This window comes from Cervus elaphus, chromosome 32 (assembly GCF_910594005.1).
Source record: "Cervus elaphus chromosome 32, mCerEla1.1, whole genome shotgun sequence".
NCBI classification, from domain to species: Eukaryota; Metazoa; Chordata; class Mammalia; order Artiodactyla; family Cervidae; genus Cervus; species Cervus elaphus.
This window is the reverse complement of record NC_057846.1, coordinates 21,911,505-21,932,303: the sequence shown is the minus strand read 5'-3', so window position 1 is coordinate 21,932,303 and position 20,799 is coordinate 21,911,505. Positions and strand designations below refer to the sequence as shown.

Below are 20,799 nucleotides of genomic sequence, written 5' to 3'. Positions count from 1 at the left end.
AGTTTGTCAGCTAGTTCTGGCTTCCCAGGTGGCGCTAATGGTAAAGAACCTGCCTTCCAATGCAGGAGACATAAGAGACGCTAGCTCGATTCGTGGGTTGGGAAGCTGGAGAAGGAGGGAATGGCAACCCACTGCAGTATTCTTGTCTGGAGAATCCCATGGACAGAGGAGCCTCACGGGTTACAGTCCATGGGGTCCTAAACAGTCGGACGCAATTGAAGCCACTAGCACGCACGCATGTCAGCTAGTTCTGCCTACTAAGATGGAACATAAACCTAGACACTGTGATGAGCTTTTCAGCTCAAGTCTATGTTCACTCTTCTATGGAGGCTAGCCCAAGAAGCCTGTCACTGTCAAAGCTGTGAGACTGAGAGCTCTGACTTGGGAGATAGAAGTAAATCTGCTTCTATTAAATTGCGGGCTACAAGTCCCTGGAAATCATTCCAAGGTTGTTATGGGTTCTAATGAGGTGATAAAAATTATCTCAAGACTGAAGTCTTGGGTGATCTCTTTGCTTCAGTGACCAGTGTGCTCACTCAGTCGTGTCCAGCTCTCTGTGACTCCGTGGACTGTAGCCCACCAGGCTCCTCTGTCCATGGAACTTTCCAGGCAAGAATACTGGAGTGGCTTGCCATTTCCTTCTCCAATGACCAGAGTTCAGTTCAGTTCAGTTGCACACTTGTGTCCCGACTCTTTGTGACCTCATGGACTGCAGCACGCCAGGCTTCCCTGTCCAGTGGAACCTCGGTATAAAAAAAACAGGTCAACCCTCCTAGTCATTCATTTCCCCTACACAAGGCACACTTATAGTGCTGGTGATTTGATGATATTTACGTACTGCGCTATTTCTTTCAATACTCATGAAGATCAAAAGGCATCTTTCTGGCCACCAACTGCTCTCCATGAATAAAGAGAGGGTGGGTTGACGGAATCGTCATTTGATTCATTAAATAATCATGACCTAAGCAAGGAAATAACTGTTTATGTAGAATGGCTTTTCAGAGATTAACAGAATCAGAAGCCACGGAGAACGTCTTGCTTGTGCATATGGCACACACATGCTGGGAGCAGAGCTGCCCTCTGTTCCTCAGTGTTCTTGTCCAACAAGAAACAGAAATAAATATCTGGCAGCAGGAGGACATGGCAGCGATTACTCCTTCACTTCGTCTGCCATTGGCCTAGGTCGATGTTCACCGGGGACCTAGGATGGTGTTCACTATTAACCTAGGATGATGTCCACCATTGACCTTGGACCAGAGGCATTTTGCCAAGAACTGTTCTGCTTTCTCTTTATGCATAATATTGGCCTTTAGCTTGCAGACTGGTTTTATATTTTTTTCTCTTTTAAACAGTGAATATGTTTGGCACATAACATTGCATGAATTTAAGGTAGACCATGTGTGAATTTGATACATGTATATATCATAATGGGCTTCCCTGATAGCTCAGTTGGTAAAGAATCCGCCTGCAATGCAGGAGACCCTGGTTCGATTCCTGGGTTGGGAAGATTCCCTGGAGAAGGGATAGGCTACACACTCCAGTATTCTGGGGCTTTCCTAGGGGCTCAGCTGGTAAAGAATCTGCCTGCAATGCAGGAGACCTGGGTTCGATCCCTGGGTTGGGAAGATGCCCTGGAGAAGGGAAAGGCTACCCACTCCAGTAATCTGGCCTGGAGAATTTCGTGGACTGTATAGTCCATGGGGTCACAAAGAGTCAGACACAACTGAGTGACTTTCACTTCACTTCACTTCATATATTGTAATGGTCTATCACTGACATCTGTTCCTGTCACTACCTCTTCTTTGCCTTTAGGGATAGAATGAGTCGGAGTCTTACTTGGAGGCAACATTTTGCTTTCATTCCAGAAAACCTTGTATGGATGACAGAAGGGTCACTGACTGGTCTGAAGATGATGCAAAAGTTTTGATGACTTCATGTCATCCTATGACAAAATTTCAGTACAGGCGGTGCCCAGCAACAGAGAGTCATGGATTCCTTGTTGAACAAAATCCAGTTTTTAGACATTCATTATCTGACACCTTATTCACACTTTTCTTTTAGAATTCTTGTATGAAATCACCACCATTGGAGGCTCACTTATCCTGGCATGCATGGATTCATTCTATATTTGCACTGGGGTCTCATTTATTAAGAGCTTCTCAGGTGGCACTAGCAGTAAAGAACCCTCCTGCCAATGCAAGTTAGATGAAACACATGCAGGTTCGATCCCTGGGCTGGGAAGATCCCCTGGAGGAGGGCACGGCAACGCACTCCAGTATTCTTGCCTGGAGAATCCCATGGACAGAGGAGCCTGGCTGTTTACAATCCATAGGATCGCAAAGGTCAGACATGACTGAAACGACTTAGCACGTAGGCACACACTTGTTTATTATATACGTGTATGATGTTTTTCTGAGTGGTATGTATGTTATTTTTTTTTTTTTAGTTTTTTTTTTTGGTTCACAGTCAACCCCTGTGGGCGACTAACGCACCTTTGAGAAGTGGAGCTAAAATTCAGCGTGGAGTAAAAATAAATGTTTTTTAATTTTATTTATTTTTATTGGCATGTTTAATTAAGCCAGCACTACCGTGTGAGTGATCTGAAAGCACAGAAGTCAGAAGGTAGCAAATCTTATTCACGGGATGGTGTGCCCTCCAAAATGATCAACACAGTGTGGAGTTTCTGGGCAACCTCTAAATTCGTAACATTTTTAGTTCTTTCAGGGCATTTCTGTGAAAATCATTGCTCGTCCTGCATTTAAAACATACGACACGTGTATGAACAGAATCAGTTTGCAGCTTTTCCCCTTTTGCCGGCAGGCTCCTTGATAGACTGAGGGGACAGAGGGTTTGTGAGCTCTACTGATGGATGGTTTCCGCCTTTCCCACCTTGGGGCTCAGAAAAATATCTGCCTACATTTTAAGAAAGTTTTAAAAAAAAGTATCATTTTTTTATATTTATTTCTTTAATTCTCTAGACGTTATTTTTTAAATTTGATTGATCAGAGTATAATTGCTTTACAATGTTGTGTTTGTTTCTGCCGTACCATGAAATGAATCAGCTGTATATGTATGCAGATATTTCCTCCTTCTTAAGCCTCCTTCTGCCCACCCCCCGTCCCCTCCCCTCCAGGTCATCACAGAGCCCTGAGCTGAGCTCCCTGTCCTATCCGGCAGCTTCCCGCTAGCTGTCTGTTTTACTCATGGTGGTGTATATGTCAACCCTAATCTCCCAGTTCGTCCCACCTTCCCCTTTCCTCCTTGGGTCCACACGTCCGGTCTCTACATCTGCATCTCTATTCCTACCCTGTAAATAGGTTGATTTGAACCGTTTTTCTGGATTCCATATATATTCACTAATATATGATATTTGTTTCTCTGACTTACTTCACTTTATATGACAGACTCTAGGTTCATCTCTGTCGCTGCAAATGACCCCTTTCATTCCTTTTTATGGCTAAATAACTGTCCATTGTAGATATGTACCACATCTTCTTTATTCATCTGTTGACGGACATTTAGGTTGCTTCCATGTCCTGGTTATTGTAAACAGTGCTGCAGTGAACACTGGGATACACATGTCTTTTTGAATTATGGTTTTCTGAGGATATCTGCCCAGTAGTGGGATCTCTGGACTTTATTTTGGCATAGGAAAAGATGTGAGTATCTTTCCCATCCTTCAAAAAGTTAGCTTATTACTTACTTAGTGTTATTTATTGACTAATCTTTGTTGTCTTCATTTATTTCAAATGCCACATTTTTTGCTCACACTTTTTTATAAACCTGGGTACAACTTTCTGGGGCTCCAGTCATATTGGATCTGCCTGTGGATCTTCGTTTTCCGTCCCACTTACTGGTTTCTCATTCTTTTCTTTCATCTGCACCAGAGGACTTTGTTAGTTACTCAGTCACGTCCGACTCTTTGACCCCATGGACTGCAGCCCGCCAGGCTCCTCTGCCCATGGGATTTTCCAGGCCAGAATACTGGAGTGGGTTGCCATTCCCTTCTCCAAGGGATCTTCCTGACTCAGGGATGGAACCCGAGTCATCTGCTCTGCAGGCGAATTCTTTATTATCTGAACCACCAGGGAAGCCTGAGTTCCACCGGGTGACTTTATCTGTGCTTAATATGTTTCAGTATTTGGTAGTGTAAGATCCACCTAATGTTTCTCCTACTGTCAAAGTTTTACTGGCTATTCTTTCCCCAGGGATGTGTGTATTACTTAGAGGGTTTAAAAAAATATATTTATTTATTTGGCTGCATCACATCTTAGTTGTGGCTCGGGCTTTTCCTTGAGGAGCACAGGCTCTGGCGCACACAGGCTTCGGTAGTTGTGATGTGGGCCCAGCAGCTGGGGCTCCGGGCTCAGTTGCCCCCCCATATGTGGGATCTTAATTCCCCGACTAGGGATGAAACTGTGTCCCCTGCACTGGAAGGCGGATTCTTAACCACTGGACCACCAGGGAAGTCCCTTCTTCGTGGTCTCTGATTTGAGTTTTGATTTTTATGTACTTGACTATGAACTCATTCTCCAGATTCAGGATATTCTTCTCCTTGTAGTCTCATCATGACTATTAACAGGCTGTTTAAATAAGATAAAAGCCTTGCCTCACCCTCACCATCTCAGGTGCTGAGCGTGCTACCAGTGTGAAACATTTTGTAAGCACCCCTGCATATTGTGACTCTAAGTTTCCCTAGTCTGGGATGCTGAGGAAATAAACTGATGTGGATCTCATCCACTAATGCAATATGCTAGCTTTTCCCCCCAGTGACTTATGTAAACACTGCCATAATATATGGACCAAAAGAATTATGATTCAGACTACATCTCTGGGGAGCTAAAATAGCCAGTTGAAAAGTGAAAAATTCACTCAGCCAATCAGTACCTTTGTTTCTGTGATCCTAAGCAAATTTCTCCCAGACTCCCCTCCTCGACCTCAACCCCTGCGGCCTTCTTAAATGAACTAACTCAGCAAGTTCAATTTGGGCACCAGGGAGGCACAGCTTTAAAGTAGCACCTTATTTAAAAAAAAAAAAAAACACCAAAAAACCTGTGGGTCTTGCTAATCATTTGCCTACTGTCTGCTAGAGCGTCAGCAAACATCTTAGAGATCCAGATGGTCCACGAAGCATCTTGTGATTAAGTGATCTGAAGCGAAAGACCCATTGGTGGCCTAGTATTGTTAGTAGTTAAATATGATTTGGCTTCTGTAATCAGAATTCATGAAATGAAAACAGAGCGGGTACTCCAGTTTGTATTCATTGTGCCAAGTTAGGTTTCTCTGTGGACTTCAAGAGGTTTTCTTTTTTTTTTTTTTCATGTTGTTTTATTATATTTGTAATTAGCCCTTGTGAAGAAGGCTCTTTTAGATTCTGCAGTGATGCATCGCAGCTTTCATTACAACAAATATCCATGACCCCTGTTGCCTAACTGTAAACAATGCTAGTTACCAGCCTCATTAGGAGACCGGCAGATGGCTTATAAAGTCCTCGTTGGAGTTTAAATCCATTTGCGGCTTGCAGCGCACAAATGTTTATCTTTAAACAGTATAAAATACGTCAGAAGGGGTCTGTGTTCTGTTTTCGTTAGTGTTCAGTGCTTTCTGATCCCAACAAGAAAAAATTTTCTGCCATTGCACTTTTTTGGTTTGTTTGCTTATTCTTTGTGAATCGATTCTCAGGATTTTTTTTTCCTGGCTTCTTCCCTTTCAGAAGAACAGTTTTCTCGACTTCTCACTTTTACTTATTTTACAAGTGTTTATTGAAGTTCTGCTCTGAGCTAGGCTAAAATATTAGATTTGCAACAATGAATATGATGTAGTAGAGGCTTAATAAATGTGTGCTGAAAAAAATGAAAGGCCAATTTTATTTTACATAGTGATGCTCTTCAGCTAACTAGTACTTCAACTGTGTTTCCTAGACATAGAATCATATCATTTTTGTCTATAAACATTTAACAGTTTAAACTACAAATTGTTAGAAACTGGAGAAAGCACTAAAAACTTCTCTTAGTCCAACACAAAATACAGAATTTTCGGAGCTAAGATTCACCCATATAAAATAATAATAATGGTGGTGGATGGGTTGATGTGTGCATGCTCAGTCGTGTCTGACTCTTTGCAACCCCATGGACTGTAGCTCTCCAGGCTCCTCTGTCCGTGGGATTTTCCAAGCAAGAACACAGAAACAAGTTGCCATTTCCGCCTCCAGGGGATCTTCCCAACCCAGGAATCGAACCCACGTCTTCTTTGTCTCCTGAATTGGCAGGCAGATTCTTTACCACTGAACCACATGGGAAGCCCTAAAATAATAATAGTGAACATTAATTGAGTCTTTACCATGTTTCAGCATTTACCTATGGTCAGGACTATATATTGAGTCCCTCTCTTGATTTTGTATTGTTTAAACAATCCATGGGATGGTACTATTTTCCCATTTTACAGATAAGATTAACTTGAAAATGTTCAAGTGGTCCAAGTTCTCCCAGTGGCAGAGCTGAAATTCAAATGGAGGCAGTCTGACATGGGACCCCATACTACCTTTAACTGTTAACGCATTCATTTCAGCAGCTTTCACATCTAGGCATCCATATGTCTACACCAGTCTGTTCCTATCTAGCATTTCTGGGGAGACCATGTATTACCAGTACGTAATGGTTTAGACTTTGGAGCCAGCCTGCTTGGTTCAGTCAAATCTTCGCTCTACCATTTAAACTGTGTGACTTTGAACGAATTACTTGATCTCCTTTTGCCTTGTATTCTTCATTTAGAAATTGACAATAATGACAACACCTACTTCATAGGGTTGATGTGAGGATTAAAGGGCTGAATACATTGCAAAGCCCTTCAGAGAGAGTGTGTGGTGAGTAACAATGCTGTTATTACACAGTTAGCCAAAACTTCTATTATTATTGCCATTGTTATTAAAGAATCAGTTGCCCCTATTTGAGCTCAATGAGGCCACACAGGAATCCATGCCCAGTGTTGCCACATCTTTTGATTTTTAAACAGAAGATGGGAATCTAGTTGTTTTTTTTTTTTTTTTAAGGAAAAAATGAAGTCTCTAATTTTAAATGTTAGCACCTAACACAAATTTTCCAAACTGCAAAGGGAGCCAAAGAAATTGTCTGTGGGCCATATTCAGGCCATCATAGCCAGATGTGGCCTCTGGTGGAAGAATGGTAGTGAAGAGCTGCAGAATAAGGACCAGGGAATGTGGCCGTGTGGGTGGGGGTGGGGGGTCTGAGCTACTGGGAACATGTCGTGTCCAAACAGGTCTTTGGGAGACTCAGTCACTCAGCTTGGAATTTTATAGATTTAATCTGGTTCTACTGGCCTGGTTCCTCCATTGTGTTTCTAACTGGTAAGAATTCTGTCAGGCACCATACCCTTCACTTATTCTTCCTCTCTGAAAGATGATCAATGTGAATCAATTTCTTAAAAAGGGATTGAATGGTGAGGGAAAGTTTAGTAGAGTTCCATTTCCAGAAAGGAAAATCCTCAAGTTTATCCACAGACAAGGAGTTGCTTAGAATGAAAAAATAAAAAACAGTGCTAGGTTTCCTTAAAAATTAAAATGATTATATATTTGTTTCCATTTCTGTGATAGTTATACCAGCGTGTCTGGGCTCGGTCATAGTAAGTTGTTATTGCTGTTTAGTTGCTCAGTCGTGTCTGACTCTTTTGCAACCCACAGGGTTGTAGACCTCATGGACTGTAGCCCACCAGACTCCTCTGTCCATGGGATTTCCCAGGGAAGAATGCTGGAGTGAGTTGCCATTCCCTTCTCCAGGGGATCTTCCAGACCTAAGGACAGAACCTGGATCTCCTGTATTTTATGTGGATTTTTTACTGCTGACCCATTGGGGAAGCCCTTGGTCATGATTATACTTGGTCAAGTATATGATCAGTGGTCAATATATACTGTGGTATATATTGCCCTTGGTCAAAATATACTGTGGTCTATAAGACCACACTTAACTATTTTTAAAATATGATCTAGATGGAAGTTGATTTATCTGCCAAGGACACCCGCACTCGAGTCCTCTACAATCTGACCGTCAGCAGTCCTAGCAGAAGTCACTGGCTTGGATTCCTGCCCCCAGCTCGGCCCCTGACACCCATTCTAGCTGTTCTAGCAGCTGCCCAGGGATGCGCTCCACTGATAACAAATATCTTGAGACGGATACTTGATTCAAAAAACTCAGTCATGGTTAATGAATATCCATGTTAGCTTAAAGAATAAATGAATTAAAAGGAGTCACAGGATTAAGTGACCCTGTGTGGTCAGAGATGTCAGTGAAAGGAGATAGGACTGCGTGTGTTCCCTACACCTTTCCTCCACGGTGTCCAGAAGCGCTGAATACACTTATCACTCAACAGGGGAAAAACTCATACACGAGGCTTCCAGTCTCTCTTTGCTGTTGAAGAATACAGAGTTCAGCACTGTGTTCTTCTGAGTACTAGCTTGTTCTGTTCATTCATTTGTTAATTGTGTTAATTGTTGTATCAGACATTCACTGATCTCCTGCCATGTCCCAGGCTAGGGGCCGGGAGGGTGGGAGGCGCTGAAGATAGGACAGTGAGCACGATACAGTTCCTGTCCTCAAGCTGCTGGGAGAGGCGGATGAGTAGAAATGGGATGCATGGAGGTGAGAGCTGGGAGAGGGGAAACCAGGGGAGGCTTCACAGAGGAGGAGGCATCTAGCTCCTTTACCTTGCTGTGAAGTCTGTGTCCTCAAATGCAATAGGCCAGTCTGTCTGATTAGAAGGCAGAAAGGCCAGCCCAGAGGTCTCCTGCAGTTGGAAGGGAGTCAGAACCGGAAGGACGGATTTCCCCAGGAGGTGTTAATGGAAGCAACCTTCTCTGAGCTCTCCACCTCCTCCAGGACCGGTCCTACCACGATAACGAGGTGATGTGGGGACCCCGCAGGCCAAGTGCACACTAGGGCCCCTCCTGCTGTGGACCCCGGGATGAAGGATACAGCGCTGGTCCTGCCCTCCACCCCTCTCCTCTTCATCCTAATGTCTTTGTACTGACCTCACTGTTGTCTCTACTCTGGAGTCTTTTCCCCTTTGCTTCCCTCTGCTCTGGCTCACTTTTCTTCCTGGAGTTTTCTTTCTTTCTTTTTAAAGTCCCTATTGAATTTGTTGCAATATTGCTTCCGTTTTATGTTTTGGTTTTTTGGCTGCAAGGCATCAGGGGATTGAACTCCTGTCCTCTGTATTGGAAGGCGAAATCTTAACCACTGGACCACCAGGGAAATCCCAAGTACTTCCTTTTATTTTGGGACCTGGTGGCTGGGAAAGGCGCTCATTGGACCCCCTAGTCCCATTGTGGCTGCACTTAGCTGCTCAGACTCTGCTGTTTTCAGGAGAGAGACGGCCCTGCAAGGGGATCTGATGTGACTTCTTGCCTGCAGGTGGTGACAAAGCTGCAGGAGGTGGAAAAAACTAGTTAAGTCTCCAGAACTGAGCACTGTTGGTCTCCCATGGAGGAGGAAAGTCTTTCCTCTTAGGTATCCATCCGAAAGCCTGTCTCTGTTCTGGGCATGGAACTAGGGGGATCAGAAATAGCAGTGTGTCTAGGCAGCCAAAATGTTACACAGTCCCAAAGAGGAAAGGCTAAACGAGAATGTCACATGCAAAATACAATTGTATTTTGAGTGCTGATGGCACTCAGAGAAAAGAGTGGCTATTTCAGACCAAGCCACTTCTTAAAATAGGAATGCTCACCTGCCAGGAAATGGAGGGAAACCACAGAGTCCCTTCAAGGTATAGTGTATCGACTTGCCAGCAAGATGCTGTGAGTGGGCAAGGACTGGGGGGATGTGCTCGGGGAACTAATGATGGGTTGGAGTGAAAACAAGAATAAAAGACTTTGCATTCAACTTCTGCTACCTTGAGTCACACTGCCCTGCGGGAGCCATCCATAATTAATGATACGGCCATGCATCAGGAGGACCACAGAGATACACACTAATACTGATGAATACTTTTTCATTTTTATTGCCCCTTACAAGTATGCCAAAAATCATTAAAAGTTCATAAAAGAAAAGAACTTGGCTTCATGGTGACTGATCTCATCCCTGAACACGGTCCACGGTACCACAACTTTCCCAGCCATCTGCACAGATGGGGACAGTCCCATTTTTCACTGTCTGCAGCCCCAGATATCTGGACATTCCAGATAAACTCTTGGGTTTGGGTATTGGCTTTTACCGGAAGCGACGCAGTCTTGGGAGACTAAACTCATTTGATTCCAGAATTACACTGAGGAAGGAAATAGACATTGGTAAATAAGATGCTGAATCTGTCAGCTGATGAGTAATTTATTCTATCAAGCAATGCTGATTGACCTTTTAAGCTTAAAATTGATTCCCCAAATTGTGACTTGCCCAGGTGGACTGCATAGGAGCTAAGCCCAACTGGTTGAGTCAAGTGTGCTGAACTTTTGTCGCTCAGCAGTAGGCAGGTGCAGATCGCTCTGCGCTTCTGTATTCAGGAGGGAAGTAGGTAGTTAGTCCCCCACCCCTACACCCAGCACACACACACAAAATCAAGAGGAGGCACGGTGAGAAGGAAACCATCACCCGACGATGCTGAAGGTAGACTTGACCAAGTGTAGCTGTGCAAGGGACATTGGTGCTCTCCTGCAAACTCAGCCCCGTTCAAGGTAGACGCGAGGAGGATGAGCGCCCCCTCTGGATGAGGGGCGGAATAGCGATGCTGGAAGCCAAATGTGGAGTTCACTTCAATTCAGGTGCTCAGTCATTTCCGACTCTTTTGCGACCCCATGGATTGTAGCATGCCAGGCCTCCCTGTCCATCACCAACTCCTGGAGTTTACCCAAACTCACGTCCATTGAGTCGGTGATGCCATCCAACCGTCTCATCCTCTGTCGTCCCCTTCTCCTCCTGCCTTCAATCTTTCCCAGCATCAGGGTCTTTTCAAATGAGTCAGCTCTTTGCATAAGGTGGCCAAAGGATTGGAGTTTCAGCTTCAACATCAGTCCTTCCAAAGAACACTCAGGACTGATCTCCTTTAGGATGGACTGGTTGGATCTCCTTGCAGTCCAAGGGACTCTCAAGATGTGGAGTAGGAGAAGCCAATCGTGTGAAGTGACCTGGCTCAGTGATACATGGGAGGCCACCCTGGAGAGTCACCAGGCCCACGGTGGACTTTGTAGAAGCTGGAAAATGAACCTTTAGGAAGTCCTACATCACTGAGATTTCAGAATTTATTTGTTACCCAAGTTTATCATTACCTACAAACATCAGTAGGCTGTTTAGGAAATTCCCTGGTGTTCCAGTGGTCAGGACTCTAAGCTTTCACTGCTAAGGACTCAGGTTGCATCTCTGGTCAGGGAACTAAGATTCTGCAAGCCTGAATGGCCAAAAAAAAAAAAAAAGAAAGAAAGAAAAAGTAGACTTTTGATCTTTTTCTAAAACAAAACCACAAATCCATAAGTACTTGTGCCCAATGACATGTAAGGGCGCTTAAGAGTGAGATCCCCCGCCCCGGGAAATATAGGGGTTTCTCCTTGGGATGCTGACTCACCAGTCATCGTTCCCAAGGGTGCCCGAGGACCCCCAAAACTCTGAAGACTGATGACAATCCGACTCAAGAATTTATCTGTCACCCACACCCACTCTTGTGAAGAAAGCTTGGCTCTGATGCCAGAGACTCAAATTCGCGTTTGGTATCTAGTGTCATTTATCTATTTACTTATTTAAAAAGCTGTGGGTTTCTTAGTTTGAAGTACGCATGAAAGCACACTTTGTACTTGTTGGCAGATTACTATCTTTTGAAAGACATCATCTGATGTAGTTTCAGATGCCTCACTTTTTCTTCCCAAATTAGATTACCATAAAGCTCCCATCACAGAACTTCCAAAGCATCCTTCGTCGTGTACCTTCGGTCCTAATGGGCCAAATTTTAAAACTACTTCTGACTTTTGGGTGTATAGTAAGGGGCAGGTGGAGCAGAGGGGAATAAACCAGTCTTCTCTGAAAGTGTCACGAGAGGCTTGCTTGTTGGAAAATCCTTTTGAGTGCGTACCTGATGGCGCTTACTATTGGAAAGAAAGAAGGAGCGCTTTCTATTTTGTGTGTGTGTGTGTGTGTGTGTGTGTGTGTGAAACAGTATCTTCCTTGCTTTTAAAATTTTTATTGTATTGTTTATTTTTGGCTGTAACTGGGTCTTCCTTGCTGCATGAGCTTTCTCTAGCTGTGAGTGGGGGCTACTCTCGTTGTGGTTCACGGGCTTCCCACTGCAGAGGCTTCTCTTGTTGCGGTGCATCGGCTCTGGGGCGTCTGGACTTGTCAGTCGTTGCAGCATGTGGCCCAGTAGTTGTGAGTTGCAGGCCCTGGGGCACAAGCTCCATAATTGTGGTACACGGGCTTAGCTGCCCTGAGAGAACGCTTTCTGTTTTGTTGGTGTCCTCTCCGTGGAACTTTAAGTAAACAAGAGGGAAACTTGATTGGGGAAGGAAAGAAGGGAGGAGAGAGTGATGAATATCCTCAGTGCTCAAGTGCAGAGGAATTTCAGTGAGCTGTAAAGTTTGAGCATGTGTATAACTTTTTATTTTCCCATAATGTATGATCAGGTTTACTAGCTCTTGGTAGTTAACATTTCCACACCAGCTGTAGCAGCAACACATGTTAAGTTCATTTGCAAATTAGTTTCTAATCTAGTATATCTCCAGTAAAGGGAGTAAAATCCTCTAACAAACAGCTGATAGCTCTCATAAAGCAGAAGATTGTTTTTGACAGAAACTGAAGGGAAGAAGGAGAGAGGAGAACTGAAGATTTGCTGAGCGTGTAACATGATGGGCGCTCACTGCCGTAACACACGTTGTGTAATTTTCACTGCAGCCCTGAAGGTAGAGAGGATTCCCATTTCATAGAGGAGAAGGCTGAGCCTTGAGAAAAGATGGGAATTTCCTAAATTTCAGCCAGCTGGTCTCACTGGGGAAGGGTGGAGCTTGCATGCAGACCCTGGTAAGTTTCACTCCATGGCTGGCTTGCTTTGCCAGTCTGCCAGGCCGGCCACAAGAAGACAGCCCATCGTGGCTCTGTCTTCAAGTCACAGCTAGTCCAACTGCTTCTCCAAAGGAGTGAGGGCACGCATCTTCTGCAGGGGCCACCTTGCCCCCTAGGGAACAGAAGTTGGTTCTTGGGAAGGGGTGGAAACTTTGTTTTTATGATAAAGTATGAATATGCACATGGAACAGAAATAGATAACCTGTATAAATGTCCTGGGGCTTCCTTGGTGACTCAGACAGTAAAGAATCCACCTGCAATGCAGGAGACCCAGGTTCGATCCCTGGGTTGGGAAGACCCCCTGGAGAAGGAAATGGCGACCCACGCCAATATTCTTGCCTGGAAAAATCCCATGGACAGAGGAGCCTGGCGGGCTACAGTCCATGGGGGTCGCAAAGAGTCAGACACAGCTGAGTGACTAACACTTTCACTTTTTCACTCCATGAATGTCCGATTAAAATTTCAAGGAGGAGGATAATTAGAACAAAAAATGTTCTTGTCTAGAGAATCCCATGGACAGAGGAGCCTGGAGAACTATGATCCAAAGAGTCGGACACAACTGAAGTGACTTAACAGGCGGGTCTCAGAATCTTTGCCGCAGGAAGTGTTCGCAAAGAGTCAGATACGACTGAAGCGACAGTGTTAGGATCCATTTTTCTTTAAAAGAAAAAAAACAAAAAACGGTGAAAAATAAAAACTAAAGAGCAGCTCCAGACTTCCCTGGTGGCCCAGTGGTTAAGACTCCAGGCTTCCACTGCAGGGGGCACAGGTTCGATCCCTGGTCGGGGAAGTTCCACATGCCGCGCGGTGTGACCAAAAAGGAAAACCAAACCAACCAATCATGCAAACAAAACAGGGCTTCAGTACCTGTGCATTCCCGGCATTGCGACGGAACACAGAGTGTTTCCATGAACTTCTGTCTTTGTCTCGAGGAAGGGAAAGGACTCTTCAGGGTTTTAAAATGCAAGATAAGGAAGACTCTGTTAATGGTAGCAGGAAAACCATGCATTTAGGTCACTCACTAACACACTTAGAGGAAAATGTCTCCAGTGACCATAAATAATTGGATTTCTTGCAGGGGGCATACAATGCTTCAGATAACTCCTTTCCCCTTTATCTGGGTTTTTGATACCTGGTAGGAGGGAGTGGGGGAGAGACACTTCACAGCGAATGGAGGCAGATAAAAGGGGCAGATCTGACAGTTGCGATTACTACGCTGCCGTATTATTTACCTCAGCCAGGAGTCACTAACGCGCCGGGTCATCCCCGAGGTCGAGGGCAAGACGGGGGAGTTTATGCGGCCAAGCAGGGTAGCTTGCACGCTGGGGGCACACATCAAAGTCTGACAACAAAAATGAGAAGAAGATTTGTTCAGGTACAGAGATCGAGATAACAGTGCTTTCCTGGCAATAGTCAACCACTTTGGTGGAAGGGGTGCTTTAAATTTCAACATCAGTTCTTTCTGATCTTTTGAGAAGGAGCAAACACAATTAAGGGTTTAGTGAAAGATCCTGTTTCTTTAGAAGTGGGCTCTTGCTAATAATGTATTGTTTCACTAACATCTTCCTCTGCACCAACTCTATTTTTGAAGTAGGAATCTCCCCCCGCTTTTTTTTATGGTGGTAAAATATACATAACATAAAGTTTACCATTTGTAAGAGTACAGTTCAGCGGTATCAAGTACATTCTCATTGTTGTGCAATCATTGCTACCATCCATCTCATGCAATTTTCATTGTTTTCAGCTGAAACTTTGTACCCATTAAATGCCAACTCCACATTCCTCTCATCACCTCATAACCTCCCAGCCCCTGATGATCACTACCTTCCTTTCTATTTCTATAAATTTGACTGACCTACTTATCTCATCAAAGTGGAATCATGCAACATGTGCCCTCCTGTGTCTGGCTTTTTTCCCTTAGCACAATGCCCTCTGGGTTCCTCCATCTTGTATCGTGAGTCAGAATTGCATTCCCTTTTTAAAAAATATTTATTTTTATGTATTTATTTATTTGGCTGCTCTGGGTCTTAGTTGCAGCAGACAAGATCTTTAGTTGGGGCATGCAAACTCTTGGTTGTGGCATGTGGGATCTAGTTCCCTGACCAAGGATTGAACCCAAGCCCCCTGCATTGGGAGAGTGTAGTCTTAGCCCCTGACCAGCAGGGAAGTTCCTGCATTTTTTGTATGAGTGATTAATATTCCGCTGTATGTATAGAACACGTTTTGTTTATCCAGTCGTCTGTTGATGGACATTTGGATTCTTTCCATCCTTTGGCTATTGTGAATAATGCTGCTGAACATGGGTGTGTAAGTATCTGAGCCGCTGCTTTTGTCCTTTTGCGTGTAAACTCAGATGTGGACTAGTTGGATCACATGATAATTCTCTGTTTAATTTTTTGAGGAACTACTATGCTGTTTTTCTCCACTGTCTCCATTTTTTTTTGCACCTTAAGCCTCTGTTTAAGGTTTATTTATTTATTGGGCATTCAGTGAAAGGGTTTTATGATAGTAAAATGGTTCTATACACTAGATAGTTTGAAATAGGTTATACTTTCCACAGTGGCATTGGTGGCATGTATATAGTCTCCAGACAGTAGATCTCTGGACCATCAGGTAGCCAGTGAGAGATACCCAGGGAGCGTGGTTTCCCATGAGACACTATCTCAGTGAGATCAAATCCTCAATGTCAAGTCAACAATAAGAGTAGATATCACTAACCCGGGGTGGCCATTCTCCACTTGAGACCTGGGGTTTGCAGCCTTGTAAGAAATGCTGGGAGCTTTGAATTCAGCTCACCAGTCCCCAGACGTGGAGTAGCAGTTGTTCAGGGAGATTTGGGAGACCTGGGTGCTCATTCTAATCCTCAGTTCAGTTCAGTCACATCTGAGTCTTTGCGACCCCATGGGCTGCAGCACACCAGGCTCCATCACCAACTCCTGGAGCTTCCTCAGACTTTTATCCATCAAGTCGGTGATGTCATCCAACCATCTCTTCCTCTGTCATCCCCTTCTCCTCCTGCCTTCAATCTTTCCCAGCATCAGGGTCTTTTCGAATGAGTCAGCTCTTCGCATCAGGTGGCCAAAGTATTGGAGTTTCAGCTTCAACATCAGTCCTTCCAATGAATATTCAGGACTGATCTCCTTTAGGATGGACTGGTTGGATCTCCTTGCTGTCCAAGGGATTCTTAAGAGTCTTCTCCAGCACCACAGTTCAAAAGTATCAATTCTTCGGTACTAAACTTTGTTTGTAGTCCAAGTGTCACATCCATACATACATTCAAATCCTGCCATAAACAGTATCTGACCTTGAAAAATACCCAGATCCGTAGCTTCCCTGAAGACATTTGAGTTCAAGGATCCCTAAGTTACTTAGAGTTTTTAAATTCTGTGATATAACAGTTACTTTGATACTATGCTTATTAACAAACACTGATGACTCTTTTTGAATCTGCCTTCTTTAATGAATCCAATAATTTTCAGAAAATATGTAATAATTCTTCACTTTTTGTTCCTGGTTATTGAAAGCATCCTGCTTGGTTATGGAGGATTTCTGGTAGCAGCTGCATTTCAGCAGCTCCATTGCCTGTTTGCTCAGCAATTGTGAGTTCACCTCGCTCAACATTATGAGGTCTGAAAAGCACCATTGGAAAGAGGGAGACACCTGGGCCTCCTGAAGGCAGGATGGTGCCAGTGAGTGTCTGTAATTGACTGTACGAAGATACCAATTTCCCTGCAGTTGAAATAAAATAAAGTGCAGAAAATAAGATTTTTTATCTGTACAGAGTCACAGGTTATTTTCCTCTCAAAGGCTACAGTGAGATAAACATGATTTCCAGGTTTTCATGAAAAGGTGATTTGAATATTGGGCCTGGGGTTCCAAGTACAAACTACTTGTGTATTATAGTTTTTGTTATTACAGTGCTTGAAGTCTGACCAAAATGTCTAGGGCCATTGGGAAAACCCGCTGATAGAGAAGTTTTTTATTTGCAAGAATGACAGACAATACCAACTTAGAGTGCACTTTCTTATTAGCTAAAATGTTGGCCAGACTTGGAGCAGAAAGCCTGGAAAACCCCATGGACAGAGGAACCTGGTGGGCTACAGCCCATGGGGTCGCAAAGAGTCAGACACGACTGAACGACTCAGCACACACAAGCCATCCAGCAGAATGAGTAGACGTGGTGAAAGAGGACATCTTTGCCTGGTTCCTAAAAAGGGGGAAAGTCTTCAGTCTTTTGCTATTAAGTATATTAGTGGTAATTTTTTATAGATGTCGGGTCAAATAAACAGAAAACCCACTCTAGAGTTTTCAGTGTGGGTAAGTAGCGGTTGGATAACAGGACTTCACCAAACCTTCTTCTTAGTTGTATGTACTGATGCTCAGATTAATAGGAAGTGTATGGAGTTCTCACTTCAGAGTGAGGGTTATGTCATTCTTGTCAAATCTTTTCATAACATCATAAGGTTGTAGAACGACTCTAATATCTTGTTATATAGTGGCCTCTGGGCTAAGAGGATCCTGTCTGAACATCATGGTGAAGATTTTGATGATTAGCAATGCAGCCCCAGTTACAAAATCATTCAACTTTAGCATCTCATGGCTCAGTGGTAAAGAATCCAACTGCTAATGCAGGAATGAGAGTTCAGTCCCTGGGTTGGGAAGATCCCCTGGAGAAGGAAATTGCAACCCATTCCAGGATTCTTGCCTGGAGAATCCCGTGGACATTCCATGAACTGGCGGGCTACAGTCCATGGAATCGCAAAAGAGTCTGACACGACTTACTGACTAAAAACAACAACAGCAAAGGCTCTCATACTTCGACCTATAAATGCTATATATTTATTTGTTTTCAATTTTCTCTTCTCGGGCTTAATTTTTAACTTAACAGTGGGTTTCTGGTGTGACTACCTACCAGTAAAAGACTATCTCTACAGTTTCTACACTTCACGTATTACATTTCAGACCAAATCTAGATTTTAAAAGAAAAATGTTAGTGTTGATAGATGTTATAAAAATTATTTCCTATACATAATTTCCTTTAATCCCTACAATAAAAACCAACAAAGCGGGGACTTCCCTGGAAGTCCAGTGTTTGAGACGTAGCCTTCCAGTGCAGGGGATATAGGTTCGATCCCTGGTCAGGAAGCTAAGATCCCACATGCCTCTTGGCTAAGAAACCAAAAGGTAAAAAATAAAAGCAATATTGTAGCAAATTAAACAAAGCCTTAAAAATGGTTTGTGTCCAAAAAAAAAAAAAAAACTTAGGGCCTCCTGGTGGCTCAGTGGTTAAAAACCTGCCTGCCAATGCAGAAGACACTGGTTTGATCCCTGGTCCGGGAAGAAGCCACATGGCGCAGAGCAGCTGAGCCTGTGTCCTGCAGCTATCAAGTCTGTGCTCTAGAGCCCAGGGGCCAAAACTAGCGAGTCCACATGCTGCAGCTGCTGAACCAAGGGCACCCCAGAGCCTGTGATCCACAACTAGAGAAGCCGCTGCAATCAGACGCCCCAGCCCTGCAACCAGAGACAGCAGCCCCCACTTGCTGCAACTAGTGAAAAACCTGCGTGCAGCTGTGAAGACCCAGCATGGCCAAAAAATGAGTCTTAAAAAGAAAACCAACAAAGCTTTAAGATGCATGACTTTCCCCATTATTCTTCATTTATTGTGGGAACTAGATTGAGTTTTGTCTTTAGCCAGGATAGATGTAACATGTGTCCAGTGGATACAATATCATTTACCTTTATTGTGCTTATAGATCTTGGTTAGACAAAGTAACTGGATTTATTGAATGTTACACAGAAGAGAAAATTATTAAATTATTGCTTGCCAGGGTTCTTCTTTCATACCTCTTCTGGAGGAAAATTGTCAATTCAGAATTTCTCTTATGGGTCTCAGAGGCTAGTAACTTATTGAATACAGAAAATGTCTTGTTTTAAACTTATATGCATGTGAAAAATCACCTCTTAAAAAGTCTCCAGTGTGATATAATGTACAGCTTATGCAATAGCTGTAGGTAGATTTAACTATATTTATAGAGATGCACAGATATATTTTCTCAGGCTTCTCCACACATCTTTGAGGATTTTTCTTCTGAGGCTCATTCCCAGGGCTTTTTGTTTAGATGAAAGGAAAGATGACTCTCTGGCTTTCACTGACAGTCCCCATTATTTATGAATTTCAGTCTAAAATTTTGTCTAAAAAGCAAAACGTGCCTCCTTCACACATGAGCATTAGAAAATGCCTTTTGCTCTAAGGCGTTGAACATGTTTAAGTTTTCAGAACTTGAATTGTATTTGTAGATTATTGCCTGAAACTGGTAAATTGAGAATTTGGTTTACCTTCATAATTTTGACATACTTGGTGTTACAGATATTTGATGGAATTCTACTGTCTGTGATAACGAATTCCTGATTCAAATTTCCTGTTTGTTTAGGGCACACAGGAAAAGGAGGAAAGATGGATCTTTGCTGTGTTTTTGATTTGCAGCCATAAAGCTCTGCTGTGAAATTATAGAGTCAGGCATTCGTTTATGTAAAAATGTGAATCTAGCAGGAACTAATCCCTCTCTAATGTCATCCTATTCACAGAATATTAATATTAAGAAATATGGTTGCATGTGGCTTTTGAAAAAAATCTTATTTTGTATTGGGGTTCCCTGGTGGCTCAGATTGTAAGGATTCTGCCTGCAATGTGGGAGACCCAGGTTCGATCCCTGAGACAGGAAGATCCCCTCGAGAAGGGAGTGGCAACCCATTCCAGTATTCTTGCCTGGAGAATCCACGGACAGAGGAGCCTGGCCGGCTACAGTCTGTGGGGTTGCAGGGAGTCAAACACGGCTGAGAGAATCTCTTGACTGTCTGTTAGCAATGTTGTGATAGTGTCAGGTGAGCAGCAAAGGGACTCAGCCATATACATTTGTGTTGCATATGGCTTTATGTTGGGTTCTGACTATCTAAGGCTTTTTTTGGTCCATAAACAAATAAAAGCAATTTTAGGACTGTAACATTATTTTACCAATCTTGGGAACTTTCTAGTAATAAGAATACATATTTGAAAGCACCTCTACTTTTTGTCTGTGCTTGGATATTTTAAAAATAGTCCTCCATGAAAATCCTGGATGGTTTCAAAATGCCTGTGTGTGTGTGTGTGTGTGTGCGCGCGCGCGTGCATGCACGTGTGTTTAGGTGCATGCTTAGTTGTGTCCGACTCTCTGCAACCCCATGGACTGTAGCCCTCCAGGCTCCTCTATCCATGGGATTCTCCAGGCAAGAATATGGGAAGTGGGTTGCCATTTCCTCCTCCAGGGAATCTTCCGGACCCAGGGATTAAACCTATATCTCCTATGTCTTCTGCATTGACAGGTAGATTCTTTACCACTAGCACCACCGGGGAAGCCCTCAAAATGCCTTTGCTGTTGCTGCTGCTAAGTCGTTTCAGTCGTGTCCGACTCTGTGCGACCCCATAGACGGCAGTCCACCAGGCTCCCCCGTCCCTGGGATTCTCCAGGCAAGAACACAGGAGTGGGTTGCCATTTCCTTCTCCAATGCATGAAAGTGAAAAGTGAAAGCGAAGTCGCTCAGTCATGTCCGACTCTTCGCGACCCCAATGACTGCAGTCTACCAGGCTCCTCTGTCCATGGGATTCTCCAGGCAAGAGTACTGGAGTGGGGTGCCATTGCCTTCTCCCAAAATGCCTTTGGGCATGTGCAAATGCTAGTGGGAAAATTGGAAGTTCTTTCACCTTTTGATGGTAGAAAAA

At 43.7% G+C, this 20,799-nt stretch overlaps 1 protein-coding gene across 2 annotated transcripts in view; it reads left to right on the top strand.

The window, feature by feature from the left end:
• DCTD (dCMP deaminase) overlaps positions 1-20,799 on the top strand; it is a 117,241-nt gene that overhangs the window by 37,968 nt on the left and 58,474 nt on the right. The gene's annotated exons all lie outside the window — the stretch shown is intronic.